A 14277-nucleotide genomic window follows, 5' to 3' on the forward strand; every position below is an offset into this window, starting at 1 on the left:
ACTTTGTTACTGTACTGCACTTAGGTTGTTGATTGCCTTGCTGCTGTTGTTATCTGTCTACATTTTATTTTTCCCACACACCCGCGTAACTGTTGTATTCTTAAAACTTGGCTTTTGAGTTGCCCACCTCAACAATAAATTTGATATTGGACACTCTTCCCAGTCCTACTGTATCAACTTATTCTTCTGTGTACAGTAAGATCATTTGGGAAGGCCCACACCCTTAGTTTTTTAACATTCAATTATCTTCTGTTTCTTCCCTTACTACTTAAAAAATTACACTTGATTCAGCTCCCTTTACTGTATTTGTGCCTCTTCCTACTTTATTTTGTTTTCCTACTGTATTACTTTATTTTGTTTTTGCTGCATGTTCTTAACAGTGCTCAATTGCATTTATTCTGCTCCATTTATTACTGCTTATTATACAATGACTGGCCATTAATATTCAAAAACTTGCATTCTGATTGGTTAGCCCAGTCAGTGTGCCCGTGGTAAATCTGAGCATATACCAATGGCAAAAGGTGCGGTCGCCCGGACTTTTTTCCATTGGTATATACTGTAACTTTTCATTTTTTTAACAAAAATAAATAAATAAATTCAGAAATCCATACTCCAGACATACAAGAGAGACAGGATAGAGAAAATACTAGGAAAATCAGGTAAGTTATTTAAAACTAAAGACATGTACCTGGTTTTCCTTGTATTTCCTTTATTCTGTCTCTCTCCTACCCCTAAACTGCCTGAAACTTTTTTTATTAGAAAAGAAAAAAGGAGCAATGGAGACTTTCTTTTTTCCATTGCTTCCTTTCCAAAGCACTGATGTACTGGGTATGTGTGGGAATGCAAGTCCCATACGCATGCGCAGTATATCAAAAAAAGGCAACAGGATATGTAGCAGAATCAGAAGGACACCACTGCGCCATTATTCAAAGACATTAATTAAGAAAAGTAAGTAATTTTTTTCTTAAATAATGTCATTGTATAATAGGAATAACCAACTCAGTGGTGTGGTATATTAAGATTTACCTGCAGTTGGCTTTATTTAATCATTCGGGCTTCGCCCTTATGATTAAACCACACCAACCATGGGTAAATCTTAATATACCACTTGAATGTCGTGCGACTATTGCTATATTAGTAGCCTGATTAAATTGTAATTGCTATTCTAAGCCTCTTAGTTTTGGTTTAAGGACTTGGGCTTCAGGCTAGTTATTTTACATTAAGAAGGTTTGTGGTCTACACTCTTGTGGGAGGAGAGGGTAGCCTCTCCCCTTCTGAGCTGGGAATTGCTGGGTGAAGGCATGTTGTGCATTATTCTGGTTTAAGCACTTGAGTTCCAAACCAGTTATTTTACATTAGGAAGATTTGTGGCCTAAACTCTTGTGGCAGTAGAGAATAGCCTACACCCTTCTAAGCTGGGAATTGATGGTTGAAGGCTGATTGTGTCTGTTATTCCGAAAATGTCTTAGATCTGGTTTAAGAACTTGGGCTCCAAACCCAAACTTATTTTGCCTATTGTTCTAAATGTCCTTTTTCTGGTTTAACCACTTGGGCTCCACACCAGTTATTTTACATAAGGAGGTTTTGTGGTCTAGCCCCTTGTGGCAGGAGAGGATAGCCTACACACTTCTAATCTGGGAATTGCTGGTTGAAGGCTCATTGTGTCTGTTACTCTGAAAGTGTCTTAGTTCTGGTTTACGTGCCTGGGCTCCAAACCAGTTATTTTATGTTGGGAGAGTTGAAGTCTAGACTCTTGTGGCAGAAGAGTGTGGCCTACATCCTTCTAAGCTGGGAATTGCTGGTGAAGGCTTATTGTGCCTTATTCTGAAAGTGTCTTAGTTCTGGTTTAAGCACATGGGCTCCAAACCAGTTATTTTATGTTGGGAGAGTTGAAGTCTAGACTCTTGTGGCAGAAGAGTGTGGCCTACACCCTTCTAAGCTGGGAATTGCTGATGGAGGCTTATTGTGCCTGCTATTATAAGTGTCTCTATTGTGGTTTAAGCACTTTGGTTCTAAACCAGTTACTTTACATTAGGAAGACTTGTGGTCTAAACTCCTGTGGCAGGAGAGGATAGCCTACAGCCTTCTAAGCTGGACATTACTGGTTGAAGGTCTATTGTGTCTGTTATTCTGAGGTGTCTTAGTTCTGACTTAAGCACTTGGGCTGCAAAACTAGTTGTCTTACATTGGGAGGGTCTGTGGTCTAGACTCTTGTGGTGGGAGCTTGTGGCCTACTCCCTTCTAAGCTGGAAACTGCTGATGAATTGCTGCTTTATTCAAACTGTTTTTGCTGTTGTGACTGTGATTTTATGCAATTTGAATTTCTAATACTTCTGCATTTTATAGCATAGGCCAGATTTAGACTTGCTGTATCTAGACTATTTAGTATCACTTGAGCATTAAAACCAGCTCTTCACTGAGATACTGAATGATCTGAGGCATCCATTGCTTCCAACTAACTATAAGTACCTGTTATTGCTCTTATATTGCACTTTTAATTTGTATTTGCATTCTGCTGTCTGTTTGAATTGTCTGAACTATTTGCCACATTTTATTGTATACTGTACTAGTTCAGCTATTTCAGCTGTAGCATAGCCCAGTTCCAGGTTTGCTGTTTCTAGATCTGTTTTGTAACTTCTGAGCATCAAATTCAAGCCATCCTTATGGGTGAAGGCCCTTCTGCACTATTGTGGGAGGAGAGTGCTGTCTGGGTCCCATCTAATTGGGGTTGATTGAACTAGATCTTAGAGAGTGCCCTTATTGGCTAGTATGAGTTAAAAGGGTTATTTCTTGTTTTATTTAAGCCCAGTGTTTGTGCTTGTTTGCGTGCAGCATACCATTGTGCACTGCCACGTAGTGGTGGTTACAGACACAAACATTTTGCTTATTAAATTTTCCCTTAGTACTTTGTTTGTGGTCCTCCAGAGGTTTCTCGTGGCTCTGTTCTACTGTCAGGTGGAACACTAAGCCTAGCCTCAGAGGTACCAAAACATCTCTCACCCACTAGCTCTTCCTAAGTGTGACCTCTTTTCCTGGCCATATAAATTTTCCTGACACTATGGACGGACAATTCTCCACAGTTTCTCCAACCAGCTTGGTTGACATGGGCATCCTGAGGCAGTATAGCAACTGCCTCATGTTCACCGACAACCCTCTGCTCCTAGTCCACACAAATTCAACATGTGAGAGATGCAGTTATATTAAGAACCTTGAATCCATGCTGTCTCACACACCAGTCATTACATATGACAATGAGTGGGCTGTCAGCATGCACACCTCACCTCATACTCCACCCAAACACATATCACACATACCTACATATATGGAGATCCTCACCAGAAGCATACCTAAACACCAGAGACCTCCCAAACACAAAGACAAGCATACTACACGTAATACTTCCTCTACATAACACAATAAACATAATAGCTGATGCACCAGTGTCTCACCTCTCAAGCCCTTAAGGCAAAACACAAAACCAAACATATTAGTCATAAGTGACTCCATCGTGAGACACACAGATGTCCCTCTCACCAGACTGGATGAGGCAAAGGTCACGGTCAGCTGTCTGTCAGGTGCTAGGACCTGCCATATCATGCATGCACTCAATTTTCTCAACAACAGGTACTGTTATGACTCCGTCATAGTCCATGTTGGTGTGAATGACATGAGATGTACCTCTCTGGACTATATGAAGAGAGACATGACTGAATTCTCGGATTATGCTGTAAGCAGCATTTTACCTTCACCTAGGATGATGTGTCACTACAAACAGAAAATGATTGGCTTCAGTAATTGGCTTAGTTTCTGGTGTCATTCTAAGGGTATCCAGTATCTGTCAGCCTGGGTTGACATGATCAACAGACCTCACTGTTTTGCCAGAGATCTTCATCTGTCATCCCTGGGATTTCGGCTACTGACTAAGGCTCTGGTCACCCCCATAGTGCCTTTTTTAGGCAGTGTCTCAAGGACAAAATTCCTGATGTAAAAACTCCATCTAAAAACAACCTCAAGGGTATGCTGCTAAATGCTAGGAGTCTTAACATGAAACTACACTCACTGGAAGCAGTCCTTACCTTGGAAGACGCAGACATTTGTACAGTCACTGATACCTGGTTCATGGCTGTGGAGAGCATCCCAGCCATACCAGGTTATACCTCCTTCCACTCATTCAGACCAGAAACTGAAGACATGAAAACTAAAGTGGTGTATCAATTTTCATTAAAGATAAATACACCTTCATATTGGTTAAACAGTATGATTTCCTGGAGATACTTCAGGTGCAATTAACTGTTAGTAGGACACCTATTCAAGTCATTGCCAGCTACAGGACCCCCTCCATGAATCAGGACACCAGCTCTGCCTATTTGGATCTACTTGAGTCTATCAAGATACATCCAAACACCATGGTTTTGGGCAACATTAACTACCCATCCAGTAACTGTGTAAATTACTCATGCTCAGACTCATTTACCCAAAGGTTCCTTGACATCGTTAACGCCAATGCCCTGGAGCAGGTGGTTGACACAGTCACAAGGGGTGACAGTATCCTGGATTTGGTGCTTACCAATATGGGGAACCACTGTAGCACCCCCACTGTGAGGTCTTCCCTGGTGAGATCTGACCAAGAATCAGTCTCATTTGAAGTTACTATCACACTTGACATCCCTCCCAGCAGCAACTAAGCTAAAAAATTTCTCCAAAGCAGATAATAACTTCTTACAGGATGGTATAAATAGCTTCACTGCACCCCCCCCCGATGGAATTGGCAACAATGCCAAGTTCTGCAGCAGTGATTTATACAAACACCTGTGCAACTGCATTGACTCAGCCATACCTGATACGACAAGCTCCTCAAGGAAGAGCAAACCTGCTTGGTGGACAACTGCCATTAACTAGTTTTACAATAAGAGGAAGAATTGCTGTCTAAGAAAGAGGGCATGAGCCATAAACTGAAAAGATTCCCTCCACAGCTTAAACAAGCAAATAAGACTTCTTGTGATGTCCTCCAAAGCAAACTAGGAATACAGATTAGCTTCCTCAACTAAGGGCAACCATAAGGCATTCTTTAGTTACATCCGTAACCTAAAAGGAAAGGCCTAGATTTGTGCTGAACTGGTAGTTAATGATACCACTTATACTGAGCCTGTGGTTGGCCAACAGATTCTGTGAAAACTTTACGCCCCTGTCCCCACCACATGGAACCCCATGACATCCCTACCACCTGCCCCCTACCTTGTATCTCTAAAGAGAAGGTTGTAAACACCCTTTCTAAGGCCAAAAGCACAGCATCTATGGGACCAAATAACATCCTTGGCTGCATCCTACATGGTCTTCAGCAAGAACTGGCAACACCATTGGGTACTCTTTTCAGTCATAGTCTAAGCACTGGCTTCATCCCAGCTGAGTGGAAAACCTCCACCGTTATTCCCTTGTACAAAGGTGGTGTTTCCACTGACCCCAGGAACTGTAAATCTATTAGCCTGACTAGCCTTATCTGCAAGGCCATGGAACACATCATCATGGACATTATCAACAAAGATATTGGTAATCTCCGAACACTTGACCGTACTCAGTTTGGATTTGTCAAAGGGAGATCTTGCCTGTTAAGCCTAGTAGACTTCTTTGAGACAGTAACCAAGGCCCTGGACAAGGGGAAATCTGTTCATACAGCCTACCTAAATTGACCAAGGCTTTTGACACTATCCCCCGCTCAGGCATCGTTGACAGACTCACCCAGCTAGGTATCAACCCTAATATCATTAGATGGGTCACTAACTGGCTCACTGATAGAATACGTATAATCAAAATAGGGGAATCCACCTCCAGCAGCAGACCTGTAACCAGTGGTGTTCCACAGGAATCAGTCCTGTGACCTCTACTGTTTGGAATCTATTTCTCTGAAGTACAAGCAAAAACTAAAAGCCTGTGGCTTACAAAATTTGCTGTTAACTGCAAACTGGGAGTGGTCATAGAATCTCCAAATGATGTCAACATCCTGCAAGAGGGTCTTACACAAACAAATGATTGTTGCCAAAGTGATGGCCTTAAACTCAATACAAAAAATGTATTATCATCCCTTTCAGTAAGAGCAATGTTCCTGCTAGCTATCACATCAATAGCAACACCCTAGGTACTCACTCAGTGTTGGGAGACCTGGGCCCACAGATTCACAGCAATCTTACGTTTGATCACCATGTCTCTGCAGTGGTAAGAAGGGCATTCTATATTGCTCATCTCATAAGTAAGAGCATTGCCTCAAGAAAAAAAAAGTTATAACTTCCCTGGACTCTTCCCTCTTCAGGCCAATAATTGAGTACAACACCCCTTTTGGTATGTACCTTTCCAAGTACCTGCAGCAATTAGAGAAATCACAAAGGTTCCTCACAAGGAAAATTCAAGGTTTTCAGCAGTTGTCCTATGTGGATCATCTGAAATCACTGTCACTTTATTCTGTTTCATACAGACTACTCAGAGGTGATCTCTGGCCTGCATGTAAGGTAATCTTGAACCTTGCTTTATTGGAAATGTTGCATGTCCGCAAGTCAAATGGTACATAGGTTACTCGCTCTAAAGACCTTAACCTGGTATGTAACATTAATAGAACCTATTGGAGGGAGAGATGTGTCTCCTAGAGGTTACCACACCTTTGCAACAGACTCCCACTATATGTCAAACAGAGCACCTACTTGGCCCTCTTCAAACACAGTCTGGACTATTGGATGTGTAATCATAAATTCACCCTGGGGGTTCCACCTGTATTCCTCTTGGTTATGGGCATTAGGTGCTAATCATGGAAATAAGGGTAGAACTTGGCTAGGCTTGTAAGGGCCCTAGGGCCATTAGTCGAGTAACTTTCTATGATCCTATGATCTTATGACTCAGTTGATGATTCTTCCAGAGTTATGGCCTCTGGTACTGTTTTTGGAGGTTTGTCTGACTGTGGTTTCAGAATTTCGCAATAGGATGTGAATAATTAGGTTTTATTTCCTCTTTTGGATAGAGATTCACTTTTGGGGAGATTCTCTTTTTGACTTGTTTGCTGCTAGGGTTGCCATCTTTCTTTGTGGCTAAAACTAAGGTCACATCCCTTGCATCACCCATAACTCCACCCATTCCCACTCCCTCTTCCATCCATGCTCCACCCATTTTGTGACATCACCATGACATCAGCTGATGGGAACACCCTCTTTTTCTGATTACCTATACCCACTTTCAAAAGTAAAACTACTTCGGTGTCAGATAGAGGTGGTGGCACCTGAAGCTGCAAAAGGGTCAAGCAATAAAAGAACAAGATATGTGCAAAGTCTAAAAAGCTACACAAAGATGTTTCACATCGGATGTCACTCGCCCTGCTTACCAAGCTGCCTGCAAAGACTATCAACCCATCCCACTCATAGACAACCACTGCAAAGGAAGTTGATATGGTCCAGATGAAGTTGTCAGCATCAATCAAAGTGTCAGTAGTGTAAAAAACACAGAGTCACTTCAACACTTGACTCTACAACATAAAACAGCTAAGCTCATCAGAAAACGAGATTGACTGAAGTGTAGCAAGTGAGATAATAATGAATTGTTTAAAGCAGCCTAAATTTTTGGTCTTCAGAGAAAATATAAGAACGTGGAAACTTATTAAGTAATAAAAAGACTAAAGCAAGGATGAATCATTTCGGTAATAAGCTTGGTGTAAAAAAGTATGACATTTCTGGCTACCTTTCTCCCTGTGATTAGCGACTAATATTAACAGACAGCATGAAATTGCTAAACGAGCAATTGTCAAATAGTTTAATAATTGACATTCAGCAAATCACTTCTTTCCTCTGTGTATAAAACATAATGGGATAGAGAAAAAAAAGCTTGCATATCCCTGTGTGAATGTCATGTACGACAAATATCCACATTAGAAACAACCACTCTACGAGGACAAACTGCTGTGTTTATGACCTCTTTGCACCACATTAAAGCACAGAATGAGATGTGAGCTAAGCCCACTCTCTGCCGAAAACGTCACGAGTTTTTTGCTCTTTAGGAAAAAAAAAAATGCTGCAATCACTTGGCTCAAAGCAGTGACAATAATTAATACAAAATACGCAGGTAAAGATACCCGTCTGGAAGAATGATAAACAGGACATGCAAATCCCGTACAATAAAACAAACAGAAAATGTTATTTAATGTTATAATAAATGTAATCAATTTTATAAAGCAAATATAAAAAAAAAACATTATTCATCACTGCAAACACAGCCTTAAAATGCATCATTACCTTCGGGGTCCTGATATACTCCATCCCTGCCACGGCAGCAAATAAGCACTATTTAATATTAAAAACTGCAGTTATTTTATATTGCATATGCTAAGCATTTATTCTTTCGCGGGGGGGGGGTCTCCACCCCCAGCTGCAGCAGCCATGATTCATTCAATCCTACTAATGGGGATTTACCCATCAGCCTCTAGTGTTTCCCACTCAGTAAAAGCTGTTTTGGTTGTTTTCGCATTGCATTTTTTTGTACATATTTACGGTTTGCCGGGCTGTATATTGTTGTGGCAGTGGGTCGCGCAAAACACGGACTTCACGTGTCCGGTTTTGAATGAAGTTGGTAACCGGACAATTTCTCAGAAAACCGGACAGTCCGGTCAAAAAACGGACAGCCTGCAACCCTATTTGCTGCAGAGGAGATCAAAAAGGGTGATGAAAGGGGTAAGTTAAATCAGGGAAGCTCTAAGATTTTCTGACTTCCTTTTTGTCATTTTTTAGTAATTTTCTAACTCCTCATCCAATTATGTCATAATGGCTGTGGTGTTCGTAAAAAGAATTCATGAATCTCCCAAAACTAAGGACAGTCCAAATAGTTAGTTGGACAATTTAAGGTGCTTTGTTCCCCCCTGCAGTCCCTTTTCCCTTCCAGAAAGTATGAATCTAATTTTTTCACTTTGGCAACAGATAATTTCAGACAAATGGGTTCTGAAGATCATTCATTAATGTTATATATGGCAGTGAGATGATATTCCTGCTTGCTAGAAAGTTAGGTTATTCCTCATACACCAGACCAGACTGTTTTATTTCCACCTCTCATTCATTACATGTGGTTCTGGTGAGTTGCTCCTTCCCATGTTGGGAAAAGGTTTTTGTTCATAGATGTTTACATTCCAAAGAAAAGATGCTTGGAGAACAATTGTGGATCTTTCTTCTTATACCTGTTTGTGATAGTGGCTAACTTCAAAATAATGTCATTTAACAATTTCTCATTCAGATTTCCTGGCAATGCTACATTTAAAAGATGCATATTATGTCTTTCCTTTTATCCAAACTTTTAAGGTTTGCGTGTCTGGACTACTTTTATCAATTTAATTTTTCACCCTTTGGTCTATCCACTGCACTAAGAGTGTTCACTAAGTGGCTAACTCCAGTTATAGCTTGTTGCAGGCTAGTTATAGCTTGTTGCAGGCTACAGGGTATCCATTTTCTTGTTTACATAGTTAGATGGCTTGCTTATCTTTGTAGAGTATTTTTTAAGTGTCAAGAATCTCTCACTTAGAGGAATGATCTGTTACACAAGCTAGGATTCCAAGAGAACATTCAAAAGTCCTTTTGACGCTCTTACTTAGGATTGTGTTCCTGGGGTGTCAGCTGGACACCTCAGTTCACTGAGGTTTTCTTTCCCTGGAAAAAAAGTGTCTATATGTAGATTTATGTCTAAGGTTTTCCACTCAGACTTCAGTCACTCAAGATTTTGGGTTTCATGGCATCTGATTTTCATGATATCCCAAAACTCCACATGAAAAAAACATATAATTGTATTTGAAGTCTCTTTGGTCCCAGTATCAACATCCCTTGTCTTTTCAAACCCCCGTTTTGCAGTTTGTCAATAGAAAAACTACTTGTTGGAGACAGCAAATATCCCAAAATTCAAGTCTCCTTTCAGCCTTCCCTTTTCCAAAGTGGTCATTTATCTCAGACTAGAAGGAGTAGTTTTAGGAGAGATAATTGTACAAGGTATGTGTATGTGGGACACCTAGGACCAATGCAAATACATCAATGTGAAAGAGATGCTTGCCCTGATCAAGGCACTCAAGTCCTCTTCGAGTTTTTTCAGACAATACCACAATCATGTGGTACATCATTTAAGTAGGGGGAAACCAGGTCATACCCTCTTTACAGAGTAGCCGTGTTAGCTTAGGATATAGCTTCATGGCACAGTCTGACTAAACAAGTATTGTTCATTTCATCAGAGCAATATTGTCTGTCAGAAAAACTGAACAGGACAGGCAGACTCCCAATGTATGCAAACAGGATCTGGGGGACCATTCTGCAGGGGCTCCTGGATTTTTCTCCTTTCACCTCCCAAATGTAGAAGATAGGGTAATCTACCCATGTAGCTAATGCTACTGCAGCAGTGATCAATATGGTAAACATAGTACTGTTGTGTAAATAAACTTACCGTAAAAGTAGATGTTGGAATGCTCACCGCTGCAGTAGCTGCTCCCTAACTCCATCCTCCTCATTTTTTGATGTGCTGTTTATGCCAGGCTATGGTTGTTTATTTTTTATTCTTCATAGCATTGCCTTTTCAGGACTCAGTCTCCCTGTCTGTGTTGGAAAGAAGGCTCTAAAGGGCTTGGTGCCCAAATTTGTCTTTTAGTCAGCTCGGCTCAAGCTGCCTGACAGTTTGGGTGTGTGGAAGGTGCCCTGAAGCTTTGGAAACTGATTGGCTGTTAACCCTTGGCAGGATATAACCCATATAGCTAAGGCTACTGCAGCAGTGATTATTCAAACATGTACTGTTATGGTAAGTTTACTTACAGAATTGCATTTTCTGCTTGATTTCTTTAACTTTGGTCTTTTATGTTTTCCTTGCAGAGGACTGGGATGCCCCCCAAGAATTCATAAAGATTGTCACCACTTGAATAAATTAACTACTGTAGGTAGGTCAATTTACATGACATGAGAAAATGCGATTCAGAGAGAGTTCTGGTTGCAATGAGAAAAACACATTATTGGTTCACTGCCATATTTCTGAATTACACCTGTTTGACACTGGCACACGTCAGACCTGTAACAAAAGTTTTGTTTACCCTGGTGGCCCATGCAGCTCATTGGGAAAGCCATCCCCTGACTCACCTACACATTCAGGCACTGGTACATGTAGATACATACCTACGTACGTACGTATACATACATACACACACACACACACACGCACACACACACACCATTGGACTGAATGGGTGATTCCTGTCTTTTGACTGTGTTAGGTTTTCCCTCTAACCATAAATGGGGAGCTGCTACCATATTCAGGGAATGTCACTTGGCTAATTAGCATTAGCCACTTCCCTGGATATTCCTATTACAAAGTGTCTTGGCCAGCAGGACCACCCTCTGTGCTGAGGCTTTAGTTAATGGAAAACCTGAATGTTTGGGCAGTCTGTAAAACAGAAATGATTACCACAAGGGGGGACACCACTTGTGTTAAGGCATCCAACTCACAGTAGTACTTTCTGAATCCCAGCCCCCAAGTGTCATCTCAGATAGGCAATCTTAATTGTAGTATGCATTTTTGATAACTAACCTAGCTTTTTGTAATGGTACACTTATCAGACATCCCCCAAGCAGAGAGAAATGTTTATATCACTTAATTTATTGTTGTGAATTCTAGCATATAAGAAGGCTATCCTAACCTCTAATTTTTCTGCACTATTATTATAATAACAATTATTATTATTATTTAAATATAAAAAGTAAAAAGAAAAGACATGAGGACGGAATATTTTGTGGTCAATAATTGGAAGCATTTGCAGTTTGTACTGATAATACTTTGTACTATAACTGGAGAAAAGGAGATCAGTGTTATCTCAGTGCAAAGAGTTAATGTGATCTCATTTTGAGGAGAGTGTTCTGATGTCAGTGTATCAAATTAGTGTGATTTCAGTGCAAGAAGACTAATGTGATCTCAGTGTAAAGAGAGTGTTCTGATGTTAGTGTATCAAATTAGTGTGATTTCAGTGCAAGAATACTAATGTGATCTCAGTATAAAGAGAGTGTTCTGATGTCAGTGTATCAACTTAGTCTGATTTCAGTGTGCAGAGTGTTCTAATCACTTTATTTGGAGTTAATGTGATCTCAGTTTGAGGGCAGTAATGCTTTCTCAGTGTGAAGGGAGTACTGGGTGAAACTCTGAAATGATTCTGTCAGGGGAAGAATATAAACACTATACTCTATCTAGCACAGACTTTTTTGCGCAAGTGGATTAGGGGAGATGATTGAGATTTGGGATCCCTAGTTGCACTCTGAAAGACTTGCTGGAAATGTAGCTGATGAACAATCTGACAATATTTTGATCTAAATATTACTTCTAAGTTTTCAAAACTACTAATGAATACAGAATCAAATCAAATGTCATTGTTAACCTGTTTACCAAAGTACTTCCTATAGTGAAACTTGCCCATCTCTTTATATGCTATGTTTATGCAGGACAGGAGGTCAGTTTGACTAAAAAGATCATAGAGGAAACCAAGCCATTCACTACAAAATATGATCAGATTATAGAGGTAAAGAATCAAATGAGAAGACAAAACAATGTTAGGTAACTTGTTTTGGCAAAGAAGATTGAGGAGGCTGATATTTATGTTGGTGATCTTGTCATGTTTTGAAAGGCAGATGACTGATATATTCCAAAGTGAGTGAAAATAGCTGTCATAAAGTGGAATTATTTAAACTATGCACATATGTGATAATGAAGATAAAAATGTTATAAAATTTAAGGAACCATAGATGGAGGCCAGCTAAGCCTGGGTCATCAAGTGAGAGCAAGTTCTTTAGAAACTGATTTCATCATTTAATTGACATTTGCTTGGTAGTCAGTTTTCAGTAGATGTGTAAGAGGATGTATTTTGCAGTTGACCTTCAGTGGACCCTGATGCCTTACCTTGTTTTCTGTCTGTCTCCCACTTCTGACCTCCCTTGCACTTTCTTGAGTAAGTATTGGTGCTAGCGAGGAGACCGAAGGGTTATGAGTATGTGTCATACTACTTTGCGAATGTCTGTCCTTATTTTCCACCCCCACTTGCACATCCACGGTAATGTCCTGTGTTTGGGAAGTGCAGTGGGCAAATCGCACCAATCTGCTCCTCACTTCCACAAGGACCTGATATTGGCAAGCCCATATCCTAGGAAACGCTATCAAGTTGTTTCCCTAGTCTCTTCTATGGAAATCTAACTGGATTGTGTGCCATGTGCGTATACCCCCTCCCTCCTACTGCATTGTGTGTCCTGTGCATATACCCCCTCCCTCTTACTGCATTGTGTGCCCTGTGCATATACCTTCTCCCTCCTACCACATTGTGTACCCTGTGCATATACCTCCTCCCTCCTACCGCATTGTGTACCCTATGCTTATGCCTCCTCCCTCCTACTGCATTGTGTGGCCTGTGCATATACCCCCTCTCTCCCTCCCTCCTACGCCATTATGTGCCCTGTGGCTATATCCCCTCCTTCCTACTGCATTGTGTGCCGTATGCATGTACCCCCTCCTTCCTACTGGATTGTGTGCCCTGAGCATATACCCCCACTGCATTGTGTGTGTGCCCTGTGCATATACCATCTCCCTCCTGCTGCATTGTGTGCCATGTGCATATCCCCCTCCCTCCTACTGCACTGTATACCCTGTGCATATACCTCCTCCCTCCTACCGCATTGTGTACTCTATGCATATGCCTCCTCCATCCAGGTTCCTCTTGAACAGTGTTATAGAAATGCTCTGTTTTACATGAATTCGTAGCCTGTTCCAAAGACATGGCAGTCGTTAGGAGATAAATCTGTACCTCCAGCATGTCCTATGTAAGTCCCAGGCCACATTTAAGTCCCTGGAACAGGTATCTCTAGACCCATTTGATTTACAGATATGCAGTAAGTTCTTTAGGTTTGGGTCTTGGGTTGCTCTGTAGGCCAGGCATAAGTCTCCCCTAAGAAGTCTATATGATACAGAGTATATTGACAGGGATTTTAGTCAGTCTGTTTAAGGCACATGCTGGAGGCCCTTGATCGTCTTTGTTAGAAACCTCTGAGGTCTCTCTAATTGCTGTGGATGCTGAGTACGATACATACTGAATGGGGCATTATACTCAATTATGGGGTGGATAAGTGCTGAGTGTAGGGGATTATGACTTCTTTTGCTCTCAAGGAGGTGCCTTTACTATTCAAGTGAGCTGTGTGGAAAGCTTTCCTTACAATGGTAAACATGTGGTGGTCGAAGTCAACCTGTGATTCCAGGTCCCTTACA

The 14277-nt window shown here is 41.0% G+C and overlaps 1 long non-coding RNA gene across 1 annotated transcript in view; it reads left to right on the forward strand.

Moving 5' to 3' along the window:
- Window positions 1-14277, forward strand: part of LOC122794111 — a 1891296-nt gene that overhangs the window by 995146 nt on the left and 881873 nt on the right. The window lies entirely within an intron of this gene.

This window comes from Protopterus annectens, chromosome 2.part1 (genome assembly GCF_019279795.1).
Source record: "Protopterus annectens isolate FY-2018-M chromosome 2.part1, PAN1.0, whole genome shotgun sequence".
NCBI classification, from domain to species: domain Eukaryota; kingdom Metazoa; phylum Chordata; order Ceratodontiformes; family Protopteridae; genus Protopterus; species Protopterus annectens.